The 17,069-nt window shown below is 44.7% G+C and overlaps 1 protein-coding gene and 1 long non-coding RNA gene across 3 annotated transcripts in view; one reads left to right on the forward strand and one right to left on the reverse strand.

Annotated features, from left to right (window-relative positions):
- LOC149126897 (uncharacterized) overlaps positions 1–17,069 on the forward strand; it is a 267,581-nt gene that overhangs the window by 234,706 nt on the left and 15,806 nt on the right. The gene's annotated exons all lie outside the window — the stretch shown is intronic.
- LOC149126899 (uncharacterized) lies at positions 3,040–8,671 on the reverse strand. Its single transcript, XR_016232060.1, has 2 exons — positions 8,532–8,671; positions 3,040–3,275 (listed from the first exon to the last, which is right to left on the reverse strand). It is a non-coding gene; the product is annotated as an uncharacterized LOC149126899 (long non-coding RNA).

Here is a 17,069-nt window from a genome sequence, read left to right on the forward strand (position 1 = left end):
AGAGGCCCCTTTTTCCAGGGGACTTGAATTTCCAGTTTTTATCCTTGGAAAACTCCTTTGTTGGGTGTGCTGAACCATCCTGGTTTAGTCTCAGTGTGTATTTAAACAAAGTAGGTCCATCAGAGAATGCTTCCAGAGCAGTGTTACCTTGAGGCCTACAGTTCCTTTGGTTGAGGAGGTCATGAATGCGTTTGACCTGCACACAGCAGGCAGTGGATGAATGTGGAGTAAATGAATAGGCAGATGCACTTATGAATAGGTGACCTGGGTGAGCATTGACAGTTTTCTTATCACTCATTCACTTAAAAACATTACCTAAGCCCCTACTATATAGGAAGTGCTGAATAAAGGAACTTATGACCTAGTGGGGATCAGATCAGTCCAGGTCACCCCAGTAGAAGTTTATGAAGAAGCACATTAAAAAACATATGCATAAGGAGGTGTGGGAATGCCAGGAGAGTGTTGGCAAATGGCTTGTCCTAGTTTGCATAAGATGTTCTTGGATTTTGCACTGAAAGCCTTGTGTCCCAGGAAGCCCCTCAAGTGCAGGGTCAATGCACCAAGTAGGGAAACAGCACAGCCAGGAAGAGGGGGACAGTTCTTTTTTTTTTTTTTTTTTTTGACAGGAAGAGTTAGACAGTGAGAGAGAGACAGAGAGAAAGGTCTTCCTTCTGTTGGTTCATCTCCCAAATGGCCACCACAGCCCGTGCGTTGCGACTGGTGAGCTGCACCAATCCAAAGTCAGGGTCCAGGTACTTATCCTGGTCTCCCATGCGGGTGCAGGGTCCAAGCACTTGGACCATCCTCCATTGCCTTCCCGTACCACAGCAGAGAGCTGGACTGGAAGAGGGGCAACCGGGACAGAATCTGGTGCCCCGACCGGGACTAGAACCTGGAGTGCCGACGCTGCAGGCGGAGGATTAGCCTAGTGAGCCGCGGCGCCGGCCGGGACAGTTCTAACACTGCTTGGTTCTGTTGGTGACTTAATGGGATCTGGACAAGGGTGAGCCCTTGGGTGATAAGGTCTGCTCTTCCCACAGGGCCAGTTGTGAGGGCAGCTGTATGAAGTGTCACAGACTGGGTGGCATCGTTAACAGACATTTATTCTTCTACATCTCGAGAAGAAGCCGGAAGTCCAAGGTCCGCATGCTGGTGGGGTTAGCTTCTTGCGAGGCTGTGAAGGGGGAATCTGTTTCATTTCCTTCCAGCTTCTGGATGCTGGTGACCCTTGGCTCTTCTGGCCTTGCTGAGGTATCAGCCCATTTCCGCCTTCATCTTCACATGGCCTTCTCCCTGTGTGGGTGTCTGTGTCCAAGAGTCCTCTTTTTATGGAGACACCAATCCCAGTGGATTAGGATCCACCATACTCTGCTCTGACCTCATCATCACCAGTGACATCTGCAGCCCTATTTTCTTTTCTTTTTATTTTTATTTTTACAGGCAGAGTGGACAGTGAGAGAGAGAGACAGAGAGAAAGGTCTTCTTTTGCCATTGGTGCACCCTCCAATGGCCGCCACGGCTGGCGCACCGCGCTGATCTGAAGCCAGGAGCCAGGTGCTTATCCTGGTCTCCCATGGGGTGCAGGGCCCAAGCACTTGGGCCATCCTCCACTGCACTCCCTGGCCACAGCAGAGAGCTGGCCTGGAAGAGGGGCAACCGGGACAGAATCCGGCGCCCCGACTGGGACTAGAACCTGGTGTGCTGGCGCTGCAAGGCGGAGGATTAGCCTGTTGAGCCGCGGCGCCGGCCCCCTATTTTCAAATCGAATCACATTCTGGCCTCAACATGAGTTTCTGGGGGCACAACTCCACCCATAACAGTGGGCACGGGTGGGGAGGTTTACAAGGGACACCAAGAGGCCTGGTGACTTTGAAGCCTATGGAATCTGTTGTCCCTGTTGGAAGGTGATGGCAGAAACCGTGACACCACAGAGGGCGACCCCACTGCAGTTCAACAGGATGCCTGGCAGGGAACTCACAGTCAACCAATGCTACCACTGTGCTCTGAGACAGGTAGACCACCCCGACATGGGCAGCAAAGAAGCAAGGGACAAGGGCCTCGTCCCCCTGTCAACAAACACTGAGTCCACTGAGATCTCGCTTCAGTAAGGAGTGGACAAGATAAATCAGAACCTATTAAGTGTTAATCTGGGTAGATGAAGAGTTTGAATGATTTTTCTGACTAATGCCACTCATAGGAAGCCAGCAGAAGAAAAGTGGGCAATTAACACGCACACATAGAAGATGGTCTCTCTGGAAGAGCGTGGGAGAACTGTGATGGGTGACAGCAGCATCAGTAGATGCCTTGTGCAGTTGGGGAGGGGTCACAAAGAAACCAGCAACAGGTCAGGTCAGGTCACGAGCTTTGCTACACTGGTAACCTAAGCAGGACTCTGCAGGAAAGAGCAAATGGGTAGTGCTCTCCTAGGATCCGGGAGTGAGGTCAACAGAAGGGCGAGCAGTAGGGAAGAGAGCAGGGTAGCAGATTCCACGTGCCAGTGTGGATCTCCAGGGACAAGGCCAGTCCGAGAGAAATGAGTACAGTGGAAGAATATGATGATACAAATGCCTAATTGTACATTTAATAAGACACGTCTTGCTTTTAGTTTATATAAAGCTGCACTCCTGTTTTTTAACCGAGTTTTGCTGCTTTTTTCCCTTACTGTTATATTTTGAGCATTTCCCGTGCCACTAGATGCATTGCTTAAGAGCTTTGCAACGGCCACTTGTTTTTTTTTTTTTTTCATATGACCATGCTGTGATTCAAGTCCTGAGTGATTTTTGTTTTGTAACTTTGCTTTGTCCAAATTACACTGCAGTGTGTATTTTTGTTTATAAATTGTGTCTTATGTCGCACATGGTTTCCAGAGGACAACTTCCTAGAAACTGAATCACTGGGTCAAAAGAGCATGTAAACCAGGGGTTCCCAGAGTTCAGGATTCCACAGGGCAGAAAGTTGAAAACTAAAAGAAATAAAGGACTCAAATAGGAGTCCTTAATTTTGTCAAATAATTATGTTGAAGAGACAAGCTTGTTATGATTTTTCATTTTCTTAAAAAGATTTTATTATTCGAGAGGCAGAGTTACAGACACGGAATGGGACAGACAAAGGAAAAGGTCTTCCATCTGCTGGTTCACTCCCCGAATGGCTGCAATGGCCGGAGCTGGGCCAATCTGAAGCCAGGGACCAGGAGCTTCTTCTGTGTCTCCCATACAGGTGCAGGGGCCCAAGCTCTTGGGCCATCTTCCACTGCTCTTCCATGCCATAGCAGAGAGCTGGATTAAAAGAGGAGCAGCCGGGACGTGAACCCCAGCCCATAAGGGATGCCAGTGCCTCAGATGGAGGCTTAGCCCACTATGCGACAGTGCTGGCCCCAACATGATTTCTCATGAGACAATATTTTACACCAAATTTTGAGAGTCTATATTCTCACATTTGTTCCATGAAACACTTAGTATGTTGTCTTTATTTTTTTTTTCTCGACTCCAGAGACAATTTCACAGAAATAGACAGTAGTCTCTGGGTTGGCAGTTGGCAGCGTTATATAAATGACTCTGCTTCTGCAACATGGTAATGCCTTGTTTGCTATCATGAGACTATGACTTTAAATTTTCACATTGCTGCTCACTCCATAGAGTAGGTAGATTTAAGTGGATTCAGTCATTTTATGTTCTTAGTGTCAGAGGCATCCACAACTTTGTTGGCATAAAAATCCCGGATGCAGACTGCCCCTTTCGGCACTGCTGAAACCATCCATGCTGCTGGGTGCCGGCGGAGGAAGGTGGACGGCCTCAGGCAGAGGTTAAAGGCCGGCTCTGTGCCAGCTGAACCCAACTCAAAGCCTGGTCCTACCACTTCTCTGCGGTCATGTAGAGGGCCTAAGGGAGCGTGGCACAGGCAAGCCTGAATTTCCTCATTTGCAAAATTGGGGCTGACACTACTACCTACTTCAATGAGTGGTCATATTAAAATAAAAATCAACTGTGTCACTTCTTGCAAGCTTGGCACATTCTAAGCACCTTAATAAACATTACCTATTTTTTCTGTATGTTGGTTTTCAAATATCATAAATCAAGAGGCAGCAAACTTTTGGCTAAAGGGTCAGATAGTAAATATTTTCTACTCTGTGGGCCCTATGGTCTGGGTTACAACTCGTTACGTTGACTGCTGTGTAGAGGCCAGTGAGACTGCGTTCCTGTGAAACTTTATTTATGGGCACTGATATTTGAATTTCATGTCGTTTTCACACGTCATGAATTCTGCTCCTTCTGATTTTTTTCCCCAATCATTGACAAGTGTTAAAGCTCTTTGGAGCGAAGGAGCCCTACAGAAACGGTTGGCCCTGGAAGCCAGTCTTGCCTACCCCTGCGGTAACCACGTTGGGCTGTTAGAAAACTCGTATCCAGTAGTATGAGCATTAGAAAGTTCATAGAAAAATGCTATTAAGGATAAGTTTTTATTTGGTGCCCCAAAATTTGGAAATCCAAGGCATCATTTCTTTACAAGATATTTCCTGTGAACTTTTTGATGAGCCTCTGTGTGCAAGGATTTCACACGTTTTGCATCAAAATACTTGGTAATTTTGCGAGCTTTTGGAAGTACACTGGTACTTTTTTGTGAATAATACATTTTTCTTTTAGCTAAGATTAGACATAGTTATTTTGAAAGCAAAGACTTAAGAATATTGCCCTCATGGGTGGCAAGAGGAACGCGGGGGTTGTTGTGGGTGTGTGCGCCCTGTGTCCCACCTCCTATCCCACAGCACAGTTGTGGCCCTGGGTTACACTGGTTCCTCTGGATCACACTTGAAGTTTGCCTGGGTTAGAGTGAGGACTGACATGGAACATTCCTGAACCTGTGCCCAGTTGCTTTCCATGGCACCGGATCGCGTGATTTTATAATGCATACTTCATAGTTAACTAGACACTGAGATTTTTTATTCGTCAATGAAAAGCTTATTCAAAACTTTGTTCCCCTGAGAAGAAAAGATAAACAATAATTTTACGTGGTAATTTTCCAAATTTCTGTACCATTTCTACATATCCAAACACAGCTGTATGGAGGCCTAAGTTGGCTCCAGGCAAAGAATCAGCCTGCTTACCCCGATTTCCAAAGGCAAAGCATGTTATTCAATCAAGAGTGCTACACAGCTCCTACCCCAGCTGAAATAAAACAATAAACCCCAAACAAGAAGCAGTTGTTGACAATAACCCCGTTGGCTCTCTGTGTGGATGGGATGAAACTAGAGCGAGACAGGTTTCACATTTCAAAAAAAAAGACCCATTTATTCTTGGTTACTGAAGCCCTTCCCTCTCAATAAGAATTTGTGACTGAATGACACTTGGAGGAGCCCTCTTAGACATGTGAGGGTTTATTTATTTATTTATTTGGGAAGTCATGGTTTTAATTATTCTTTTTTATCCATTGTTGATGAACAGTTGACATTCAAACACCACATATATGTAAGGTGCACAGCTTAATGAGGAACTATGAGTTTATGATTAAAATTTATGTGTACTTCCCACTTATTCCGGGAGGTGCAACATGGTTTATGTTCTTTTTAGGACTATAGATGATGTAAAGTTTTCCTTTGTACTTCCTACTTTCTGTAGTGGGGGTACGCATGTGCATCTAACTCCAACAGTGTTGAACAGAAGAGGAAGAACAATGTATATTACATCGGAGCATTGTTTTAAAAAGCAATTTTTTTTCTTTGACAAAAAGGGTCCTTATACGTCACAGAACTCCACCGTGCTGCCAGTGTAGTGAGCACTTTTGGAATGTGGCTGGTCTGAATCCATATGTGCTCCAAGTGTTTACTACACGTGGGATTTCCAGGTCTTATTTGGGAAAAAGAATGCAAAGTGTCTCATTAATACTTGGATATGCTTGTTAAAAGAGCATCTCACCTTTGTCAGGTCCAAGGAAATATGAAATTTAATTAGACTTCTTTCTACTTTTAAAATGTGGCTACGAGCTATGTGCACTTGCACACTTGGGTTGCATTGCATTTCTGCTGTGCGGTGCAGTGGTGGCTGCTGAGCTGGTGTGGGATGGAGTGGGTGCCTCTCCAAGCCCTCAACAGGAGTTAATGCTGGAGCAGGAGCTGGGAGGTGTCAGGGGCTTCCCAGACTGACACGACACGATGCTTGCAATACACCCTCTGGGGCCTTCTCTGTCCTGCTTTATCATCTGCACCTAGCACCTATTTTAAAACAATATTTTTTAAAGATTGTATTTATTTCTTTGAGAGGCAGGTTTACAGACAGAGAGAAAGGTCCTCCACCCATTGGTTCACTCTCCAAATGGCCACAACTGCTACACGTAGGCCAATCTGAAGCCAGCAGCCAGGAGCTTCTTCCTGGCCTCCCACGTGGGTGCCGGCCAAAGCACTTGGGCCATCTTCCTCTGCTTTCCCAGATGCATCAGCAGGGAGCTGGATCAGAAGAGGAGCAACTGGGACACAAATCAGTACCATATACCTTGCCAGCACCGTGGGCAGAGATTTAGCCTACTATACCACAGTGCTGGCCCCCTTAAAACAATAAAAATTAAATCAAATTCTTAAGGAAGCCTCGGTAACTCAAGTATTTGTGTTGACTGGATTTTTTACACTATTCAAAAAAAAAAATTAGTTGGGGCCAGTATTGTGGTACTTATGATGCCAACATCCCACAAGGGAGCACTGCTTCATGTCCCCGCTGCTCTGCTTCTGATCCAGCTCCCTGCTAATGAGGCCGGGAAGGCAGCTGAAAATGGCCCAAGTGCTTGGGCCCCTGACGTGCACATAGGAGACTTAGATGGAGTATCTGATTCTTGACTTTGGTCTTGTCCACTCCTGGCTGTTGCAGGCATTTGGGAAGTGAACCAGCAGTTGGAAGCTGGCTCTCCCCCCGCCACCCCCCTCTCCTTCTTTTCCTTTCTTTCTTTCTTTCTATCTCTGCCACTCTGCTTTCCAATAAATAATATAAGTCTTTTTAAAAATAGCTATCAGGGGCTGGCGCCATGGCTCACTTGGTTAATCCTTTGCCTGCAGTGCCGGCGTCCAGTATGGGTGCCAAATTCTAGTCCTGGCTGCTCCTCTTCCAGTCCAGCTCTCTGCTGTGGCCCTGGAGGGCAGTGGAGGGTGGCCCAAGTGCTTGGGCCCCTGCACCCGCATTGGAGACCAGGAGGAAGCACCTGGCTCCTGGCTTCAGATCAGCACAGTGCTGGCCATGGTGGCCATTTTTGGGGTGAACCAACGGAAGGAAGACCTTTCTGTCTGTCTCTCTCTCACACTGTCTGTAACTCCACCTGTCAAATAAAAAAAAAAATAGCTATCAGATGGGGCCGGTGCTGTGGCGCAGCAGGTTAAAGTCCTGGCCTGAAGGCATCTCATATGGGTGCCGGTTCAAGTCCCAGCTGCTCCTCTTCCCATCCAGCTCTCTGCTATGGCCTGGGAAAGCAATAGAAGACGGCCCAAGTCCTTGGGCCCCTGCACCCGTGTGGGAGACCCGGAAGAATCTCCTGGCTCCTGGCTTCGGATTGGTGCAGCTCTGGCCGTTGTAGCCATCTGGGGAGTGAACCAGCAGATGGAAGACCTCTCTCTCTGTCTCTCTCTCTGAAACTCTGTATTTCAAATAAATAAAATAAATCCTTTAAAAAAATAGCTATCAGAGTGTTCTAGTGCTTGTTGCTGCTAAGTGCATATGCACCAGAGTTTGTGCACCTCTGTGTGTGCCAGTGTGTATGTGTCATGTGTGTGTATATGTGCACATGCTGGTATGTACGTGTGTATAAAATATTTTCTTAAGGACTGAGTTACAGTCTATTGGCTCAGAGCCTTATTCTCCCAATACACTGAAAAAAGTAGTTTTTTTATGAATTTCCAGTTAGGGAAAGAAATAATGTTTTTGTGGTGAAAATTGCAATATATTCCCAAAATATCTTGTATTAAGAGAGACAGCAAATAGAGTTTAAAACCCTGACTTGGGACCCATCTTCCACAAAGGATGTAACTTCATGATTTTGTGGTTATTTAAAACAACAAATATTTTTTCCCACTGACATAAAAATATGATTGCTTACTTTTAATATAAATTCTGTTTAATTTCCTCTTAAAGAGAAATCAATTACAAGGCAATAACCTTGAAAATTAAACACTTTAACTCAAGTAACATTTAATTTTCTTTTATGAGGAATTATTCCCTGAAATATAGCCAAAGATCAAATTCTGTTAATTCCATAATTATCAGCTTTATTACTAGTGATCTGATTTATCACAATCTTAAAAAACAATTAAATTCTAAAAAGCTACTCTAAGGACTAATTTGTGCTCAGCTAATAGCTTATTTTTCTAACACTATGAAATGTGGTAAATTATATAAAACTCTTATGCTAAGAATCTAATTACAGCAACATCACTATGTAGTATTAGGTTAAGCCATTGAGATGGCTCTTGTGAGCTCAGCTTTGCTTCCCAAGATGGCAATTTTACGTAGTTTAATCCAATACCTGCTAACGTTCCCCCTTTACTGTCTATTGAAAATTACCTGTGTTCCAAGGAACATGAGATGCTGTCAGTTATATGTATTTTCATTCATTCATTGAACCATACTTCTCAGGCATCCACTTGATGATTCAACATGTTGGTGCTGCCCATTAGGACGTTCATTCTTCCTGCAGAGGACTCTCCAAGCCGATAAACAGTGCGATCTCTTGTGACTTTGAGAAAGACCTTTGTTCCCGTGACGAAGCATTTCAGCTGCCAAGCAACTTTGCTTCCCAAATTCACTGTCATCCATTACAAAATAGCTTTAACAAAATAACCCCGCCATCTTAGCATGCTTGGGATGCCCACCAAAACACCGTAAATGGGTATTGACATAACAGAGATGTATTTTCTCTCAGTTCTGGAGGCCAGGAAGTTGAAAGTCAAGGTGATGGCTCATTTGGCTGGGGCAGGAGCTTGCTTCCTGCCTGTGGGTGCTCACCTGCATGTCAGAGGGGAGTTCCGTAAAGCTCTCTCCACCCTCGCTGGCCAAAACCAGCTCCCACCTAGTGGGTGCCTGACATTCTGTGTGTGGCCTCACTGTTCTCTCCGTTGTTAGGGTCTGTGGTCACTGTTGCCAAGTCTTCCTCCCCGTGTGACAGCACATTCTTTAGGGTGCAGGATCTTACACGTGGCAGGATCTCAATGAGGGCGGATGGAGTGAACGTTTCTCCATCCCTGTTAGAGCCACCAGGGACCATGGGCTAAGTCATGTAGGTTCATCCCACAGAACATGAACAATTCTTCAAGTGCATCCTGGGGTCGCGGGTAAAGATGAGAGCCTCTGAAAATTTCCGAAGACTCGCATTGGAGGAATTTGTAGATTCTAGCTAAGTCCAAGGCTATCAGAGACAAAAACGCTCTGGTGTAAGGCCACAGTGTGGGCCGTTGATGATTCTCAATTTCAGCAGACTTGGCAAACATCTCTCCCCCAGGCTAGGGGTCCTGAAACCCACAGGTGAAGAGCTTGTCTGTGCTTTGGCTTTTGTTAAGTTTCTCTACTACCTCACCCCAACTTCTCCATTTACCTTTATCTTCTGTAAGACCAATACTTTTTGTAAAGTTACCATAATCCTGAGCTTTGATAGAAAAGAATTTATACTCACTGTGGACATGGATTGATGAATTCATAGAAGCCAATGGGATAATCCAGTAGTTTTTGTCAAAGCCAGCCTTGCTCAGATGCATGTATTGAGTATGTTGTGGTTGTCAAAGGAGAATCTGTGTTGAAAGGGAAGGGAAGGCGCCTCACTTAATACTGGAAAAGCAGGAAATACAGAAATAGAATAGTTAAGTCTGCCACACGTAAAGAAAAGTGCATCTGATCAGAGAGAGACGGAAAATGAGCATGTTCTAGAATCAGTACTAATGGCAATTCACACCTGCTTAACAAGTTGAACTTGAAAAGCTTTGAAAGGTACGTTTTAGGGATAAAAAGCTTCTGAGTTCCCCTCCCCTTGCTTAGAGGGAAAAATCTCATAATTCCTTAATGCTCAGCTTCCAGGATTTTCAGGCTATGTTGAAATGATAGTTTTTTATGCATTAATGTTTACATAACTGCTATTTTTGCAGACATTTAAATTATAGAGAACAGCAATTGTTGAAGGGGGAAAAAGCAGTATAAATAAATAGAAGAGGTAAGTGCTTGCTATTCCTAGCAGAGAACACTTGTGCTATTTCTATGAGGTCGCCCTTCAGGCCAGCAAAAACAAGCTTTTCCCAAAATAAAAGTATCAAAAGTAGCAAAATACACAATAGGCTAATAAAACAATTTTTGATTCTGATATAGTTAACAATTTTTTAAAATTTATTTTTTAGACATGTTGGTTCACATTAGTGAGCTCTGTAATTTTCAGGAAAAATAACCAAAGAATGAATAAGTAGAATAATTACCACATTTTTCATGTTTAGCTTGGGCACACTGTATATTCCATGCTATTTGGTAGCTTGGAAATTTACATCACAAAATATGCATTTGGAGGTGATATCTGCTCGTGGTGAATTCCCAGGTGGGAGTTAGTAAGATGCTGCGTGTGGCCTGTGATCAGAGGGTCTGGGCCTGGGAGCAGGTGACCCCACATCTCTTTGCCCTGATAACCCCCAGTTTGAGCCAGTTGTCCTGAGGTAACTTTATCTCTCTCCTTCTACTCTCACAGGCACCAGAATTTATTGGGTGATAAATTGTATGATTATCTTTAACTTAGGATACAAACCAAGGATGGAGACAAAGCACTGAGCTTAAACTTCCCATACACACCATTAGAAAAGCAGTGATAATATTCTTTGGTAGCCCTGATTGACAGACACTCAGTCTTTTGTAAAATGTGAAAAATGACTCCTTTTCGAAGACTTGGTTGTTTTTATTGATCTGCCATTTAAGTAAAAACATTACCTTTGTTGTGCAAACACAGCACCTGCAGAGTCCTCTGGCCCCACCTCCCTGTCTCCACCCCATGCTAGACCACTGGATTCTGCCCCCAAGTCCCACTTAGCATTGACACGGAAGCTTTGCAGTCCTTGCTGTCAAGAGCTATCCTGGAGAGGGCATTCGTGGAAGGAGAAAACGCAAAGAGGGTGATTGTAGAAAGGTGAGAGGGACGCAGGTCTAGGAACAGTCCAGCCAGAAGGAAAAAAGAGATGGAGCCGAAAGATGTGACAAGGAGACATAGAATATTTTCAGAATGTGGAGGTGTGCCTATACCCTTGTTCACCGCAGCTTTATTTACAGTAACCAAAAATAGAAGTGACCCAAGTGTCTGTTGGTGGAAGGATGGATAAACACAACTTGTCCCGCCACACGGTGGAATATTACTCAGCTGTATAAAGGAATGAAGTACTGACACAAGCCACCATACGGGAGGACTCTGAGGACGTTTTGCTAAATGAAAGAAGCCAGACCCAAAAGGGAAGAATAGTTGATTCTATTTATATGAGATCCTCAGAGTGGTCAAATTCACAGTGACAGAAGTCTTATTGCGGTTTCCAGGGACGGGGGAGAGAGGTGGGGAGTTGGTGTTTGCTGGACGCAGAGTTCCTGGGAATATGGTAAGGTTCTGGAACTGGACAGAGGTGATGGTTGCACAACATCATGAATGCATATGCCTGCATATTGAAAACTGGTTGACGTGGTAAATTTTATATACACTATATGTATTTTATCACAGTGCAATCATAAGAAAACCCTTTGAGGATGGGGTGGTAGTAGGACAGGGATACAACCATGATCTCTCATGTCTTGTTTGGTGAGTTGCCTTCCAAACACTTCTGTAACCAATTACTACAAACTTGGTAGCTTAAACAGCAGAGCTTAATTCTCTCCCAGCTCTGGAAGCTGGAAGTCTGAAATCAAGGTGCCGCTTGGTTCTTTCAGGAGACCCCAGAGGGCAATTTACTCCTTGCTACTTCCTAGCTCCTGGAAGCTCCAGTCAATCCTCACCATGCCTTGGCTAGTAGACACATCACTCCCACATCTGCCTTCCACATCACGCAGCCCTGTGTGTGTCTCTGTGTCTCAAACTGACCCCATCTTTTTCTTGTTAGGATGTCTATCATCAGACTTAGGGCCCACCCTAATCCAGGATGACTGTATCCCCATGTTCCTAACTTAATGACATCTGCAAAGACTCTGTCCAAATAAGGCTGGAGTCACAAGCTCTGAGTGGATCTATCTTTCGAGGTGGGCCACAGTCCAACACACCGTGTTTGGGAAGAGCTGATATTACACAGAATTATGAAGCAAAGCAAACTTGGTATTGGCATGCTGCACCTACTCTTTCCTGTAGGGGCAAAGACGACTTCTTCTGGCTTCCTTGCTGTCCATTTCCCTGCCCCCGCTTCACTTCTGTCCCCTGAGCCTACCTTGCCTGTTCTGGAAGAGGCCTGAGCTCAGAAACTGTACAGGTGAATTTCAACTTCACCTACAGGCTGTCTCATGTTCACATTATGTGAGAGAGCAAACAGTCTGCTATTACAGGAGTGGGGGGCAGTTCCAGTTTACCCCTCCCAGACCGAGATTTCAGTTTAACGAGCCTCCTCAAAGTCATACAGCAACTCTGGGGGTGATTATGACGGTGGAAATAGCCTGTGAAACAGTACACCAGAGCCTTTCAACTGTCCTCCAGGTCACGCCGTATCAACACCCACCCCTTTGCCAAGCCCAGTGTCTGCCTGTTACTCCCAGTCTATGCCTTTTCCTTGGCCAAACAAACTTCTCCCAGGTTTCTTTGATCATTTTCTCTTTCCATGCCAAAAATAAACCTTGTTATCCTCCGTGTCTGGAACATCCTCCCACTTTCTAAACCGTATTGTTTTTCACTTCTGCATTGATTTCAGCCTCCCTCCTTCAGGTGGGTTTAAGTGGAGCCATGACATCACCGCCATGTCCTTCATTAGGATGGTGATTTTTAAAAAGCAAATGCTTTGTTTCAAATAAGCAGAAGAGCCACCGAGTTGCCCATTTGACTGTACCCTGTGCACTGGACCAGGTTAGGGATATAGATGTATGAAACTAGATTACAAAGCCTAATTATGTCTTCATAAAGACCTCTCCAGCAACACCTTGACCTTCTTTATCAAGATAGTACTGGACAAATCAGTCTGGGTGGGAAGGATTAGAGGGACCTGGGCCAGATCTATCGCTGTGAATGAGGCAAGAAAGATGCCATAGGGTTAATTGCCCTAGAATAGAGAGTAGTATGAGGTACATTGACAGTATTTTTTTTTCTCTTAGCTTCAAGGCTCTCGGATTTCATTTGAGTTATGTAAAAAAATGCTCGGTTCACTGGATGGTTTGATTAAGTAAGCTTTCTCTGCTTCAATGGTGAAAATAAATATCAAGAGAATAATTGCATATGCCAAGTGTGTCCAGTGAAGCAATATGTGTAGGCCGCTTTGGAAACAGTGACACAGTGATTATCTGTGCATAACTTGGTCGTAATATCATCACTGTCTAGACTACTAGACAATTAGCATCCAGACATACTATAGCTCAGATTGAGGAAGGTCATTAAAGAAAAAACGAGAGAGTGAGTAGTGCTATTTGGGAAAGAAAGCTCCAGTTCATTCCCCTCTAGGAAGGTAGAGATGGACTTTAATTTTGACTTGAGAAATCCTTTCAGGTTTGACTCTGGTTTATGAGTCTCTGGTTGGTCTCTGTTTCCATAAAAGTCAGTCTTAAGCTATTTCTTCCAGTCATCTGGTTTCATAATTTTATATATATTTGGTACAAGACATATTTGTTTGGTGTGATAAGTCTCCACAGTTTCCAATTCTTTACCCTTCTCCCTCTATATTGCTTCCATGGCAGACTTTAACATGTAAGGATCGATCTATCGATCAATCGATCTATCTATCTATCTATCTATCTATCTAGTAGAAGTGGTGACAGTGGTCTCTATATAGCAGATACCTTCTGTAGAATCCTCAAGGAAGATGAGGAAGTCTAAGCAGGGTTCTCTGTAAGAACAGAACATCATGCATCTCCAAAATTATGTTATCCCCTTCCATCCACCAGAGCTTTGGCATGACGTGTATTCACAGAGTGCAAAGGCTGCTGTGTGTTCATGGATTCCTGGTCCTAGATGTGGCTAGAGCATGTTTCCCAGACTCCATTGCATTGGGTGGGGTCAGATGATTAACTTCTGACCAATGAAATGCGGACAGAAATCTTTCATGCTACCTCTGCTTCTGGCTCTTGAATCTTCCCGCCTAATTCTCCAGGCTTTCTCTCTCCTATCATCCACTAACTAATAATGATAAAAACTGTAAGCCCCAAGGAGGGATGGATTCAAGAAGGAAGAAGCCCAAGTTCCAAGGTTGCCACTGGACACCACCAAAGTCCGTTTTCTCTATGAGCCCAAGGAATCACGTCCAGTGTAATTTACACAGGTCACCCCTTGCCTGTAGAGTTATTGTGGTTTTCAAGATCCAGACTCTGCGGAACATGGAGAGCTCTCAATATGTTTGACTTGCTTCTCTACAGGAAACATTTGTACTCTGTCTGAACGTGAATTATGAGGTATCTTTAGAAAGCTTATGGATCATGTGCCTTATCTAATTCAGTTTGTCCATGAACTTTTTGATGTGCCCCCACACAATACCCAGTTTAGCTATGAAAAAAGAAGATCAGGCAAATCCAAATGAATGTAATGTTTCGCAAGCTATCGAATGGAACTTCTCCCAACTGCTAAGGTCATCATAAACAAGGAAGGTTTAAGAAACTTCCTGTGCTATGAGGAGCCTGAGGAAAGGTGACGATCGTCTGGAAGGTCACGTCCTGGGGGTGAATCTCAGAACAGAAAATAAAGGCGTTAGGCAAACACTAGGGACATATGAATAGAGGATGGACTCCAGTTAATAACCATGTGGCAATACTGGGTTCTTAGTAGTAACACATGTACATTGTAACCTAAGATGTTAACAGTCGAGGACTCTGGGCATTGAGTGCGTGTGGACTCTTCCAGTCCTACTAGCATTCTAACTTTTCCATAAATCTAAAACTGGTCTATTCTTTTAAAAATTATGTTTTTTTTTTTTTTAAATGAATATACTATGTTCCACACACTTAGTTGCAGGAAGTTTGAATTGCTTCCCAAACACAACTGAGTGAACACCACGGCAGTGCTCAGGAGAGCAAGGGGTATATGCACACTGGACATTGCCAGCGCTTAGAGGGGCCACCCCCTGCTCGCAGCGGCTGTGCCAACAACCCTGGCGGTTTCTGTGGGGCCAGGAAGTAAGGTTGTAAGCGCTTGTCATGCTGACCTGACACTGATGGGCTAAAGCCAACGGAAGACGGAAGGGCATGGTGCTGGGTGTGGGGAATGCTAAGACTGCTTTGCACCACGATGGTCCTCTGAGCTCTGTTTCCAGCAGGAGTCCCTGGGATTGTGAGTTCACCTTTCCTCTGTTCTGTCTCCCCTCAGCATCTGAGTTATACCCTTCTTCAAGGACAGTGCTGTTCATCTCGTCCTCTCTAGAGCTTTAGAGTCTGCTCACAGGCACCTGTGGACATGTGGACATGCAGGTGTTGGAGAACTCCACAAACACTGGATGCGTGGGAAGAAACATCAGTGCAGGATAGGAGGAGCAGGAGAAGCATCACAGGCAACAAATGGCACGTTGAATAATCTACCTAGGACAGAGTTCTTCAATGGGTAGCTGTCTCAGAGTCTGGGCAGGACACTCGAGAGCCCATAACCCAGTCTAACCGAGGAGGTGGCTTGCGGAAGGCAAGGGAGTGAACGCCCATGTGGAAACTTCGATGGAGACCCAAGAAAATAGAGAGTGACACATTTTCTCCCAATTTCCTTTTTGTTTTTAAACATCCATCATCTCTCAGGCTGTTGAAAACGTGAATGTTTTATATTTTTGTCCCTGCAATGAAAACAGCACACCAGAGATAGAAAAAAAAAAAAAAAAACAGCTTTCAAAGGTAGATGCTGAAATAACAAAGTTGTTTTTCAAATGGGTACTTAAGAAAATGGCCATTTTAGGTGGCGTGGCACCAACCTGGTTACGCCAGTGTTTATTTTTCTATGGAATGTGTGTGCATGTTGTGGGTTGTATGTGGAGCCCTGGCCAATCCCAGCCAGGCATAAAGGAATCATTTAGGTTGCTTTCAAAATCATTAGGGCTATTAGACTTGACTTGAAATGAATGAAACACACACACTCCTGCCAAAGGGTGAGCGAGGGAGTTCTGCTGCTTTTCAAGTCACTAAAGCCAGCACCTGAAAGAGGAAAGATTTCAGAGACAGCACCCCTCTGAGCAACTGTCCGTGACAAACAGCATACGTGCCAGGCTGGGCCCCTGGCTGCCTGGCAGGCCCTCCACCCTGGTGCATGGAGAACTGCCATCACCACCCTCCTTCCCAGCCACTGTCCCTCAAGACATTCATCCATAAACATTCACCTGGGGCGGGGGTGGGGGGACAGGGTGCCGAGATATGTCCTCCTTGGATCCCATGGAGCACTTCCTGTGTGAGAGGTCACGACCTCCACTCTCCAATGCTCTGAAGCTATTCTCTTACCCTGTACCGGGAAGGACTGTTTATTTTACGGATGGTTAAGTACAGGGTCACTTGACACCTACTGTTCTGAAACCCTTCATTCAATGCGTGCTGATATGCATGTGGTCTGGAAGGAAAACCTTTGGCTGGGTGAAATCTTTTTTCCAATGAATGTATACACCCACAGTGCTCCGAAGAATCATATTTTATAAATTTCAGACAACCTCTTACCCTCAGAAGATCTGAGTGATTTTACCTTTCCAATCGAGAGATCGGCTTTGTCCAGGGATTTTCAAACTGGGGTTGTCAACGTGATTTAATGAGATGCCACGGGCATTGAAAACGAAGGATAGAACAGTAGAATGGAGTGAGAATTTTTGTTTATTTGTTGCGGGTGCTAAGTGTAAGTACTGGTTTTAAGAAGTGCATTATTCTAAACACTTTTGTGTATGTCCACCATGCCACAAAAGAAAACTCATTCCCACTTCTGAAATCTGCCGGAGGGTAAACAGAGAGACTTGCTATAAATCA

The sequence above is a fragment of the Oryctolagus cuniculus genome, chromosome 4 (assembly GCF_051225735.1).
Source record: "Oryctolagus cuniculus isolate XC-2025 breed Fujian yellow rabbit chromosome 4, ASM5122573v1, whole genome shotgun sequence".
In the NCBI taxonomy this organism is placed as follows: domain Eukaryota; kingdom Metazoa; phylum Chordata; class Mammalia; order Lagomorpha; family Leporidae; genus Oryctolagus; species Oryctolagus cuniculus.